Genomic DNA, 866 nt, shown 5'->3' with positions numbered 1-866 from the left:
GCCAAGACAATTCATCTTACTGGGATTTTATTGCCAATTTTGGGATCGGTTATTGGCGTAAGTTTTCAAATTGTTTCTGTCTTTTTACCCAGCCGCGCTTGACGGCTTCAGTAACAGTATTGCTTGATACATCCCAGACACCATTACAATCTTGGGCCGGGATTGGTCCAATATTAAAATTATATTGGCCCATTATTATATACAATATTGTACCAAGATGTTTTGCCCAAGGGCCCTGGATTGGCCCAATATTGGCAATATTTAAATTGGCCAATATTGGGCCACTCATGTCTCAATATCGAATACTGGGCCAATGTCTAACCAATATTGTTTTCTGTTGGTAATTCATTGGCATCCATTTGTATGCCAATATTGTACCAAGATTATTTGCTTATGGGCCCTGGATTGGCCCAATATCTTCGCGGTAAGAGTGGAACACTACGACTCATCACCGTGTGGTTGAATAGCCATCAAGAGTATTTGATAGCATGGTGACACGTACTTTAGAAATTATCTTTAAAAGTATGGTCTTAGAAGTGAAAGTGCCGAAAATTCTTGTGTATTTTCTTTAAAATGTATAATTCGTGGTGTTAAATATCGTTTGCCCTGCATTTTATCATCTGTGGTTTTGTTTCCTATTGTTTCAACTTAGTATAATATTTAAGATTTAAAGAAGGTCCTCCAAACAATAGTACTCATCACAATAATTATTTGTTACCGAAATTGGTGTGATAACCTATATTGGCTGCCAACATGATGCCAATGTAAAAATTGCCAATTGAAAACCAATATTAACCCAATATTTCTCGCCAAGATTACACCAATGCCAAGTTGCCAATGGAAAACCAATATTGATCCAATATATT

The 866-nt window shown here is 36.6% G+C and overlaps 1 pseudogene; it reads right to left on the bottom strand.

Moving 5' to 3' along the window:
* Positions 1-434: 434 nt before the first annotated feature.
* On the bottom strand, positions 435-532 carry LOC140140180 (small nucleolar RNA U3; annotated as a pseudogene).
* Between the last annotated feature and the right edge of the window lie 334 nt (positions 533-866).

The sequence above is a fragment of the Amphiura filiformis genome, chromosome 18 (assembly GCF_039555335.1).
Source record: "Amphiura filiformis chromosome 18, Afil_fr2py, whole genome shotgun sequence".
In the NCBI taxonomy this organism is placed as follows: Eukaryota; Metazoa; Echinodermata; class Ophiuroidea; order Amphilepidida; family Amphiuridae; genus Amphiura; species Amphiura filiformis.
The sequence above is the reverse complement of the archived record's forward strand: the minus strand, read 5'-3'. Positions and strand labels throughout refer to the sequence as shown.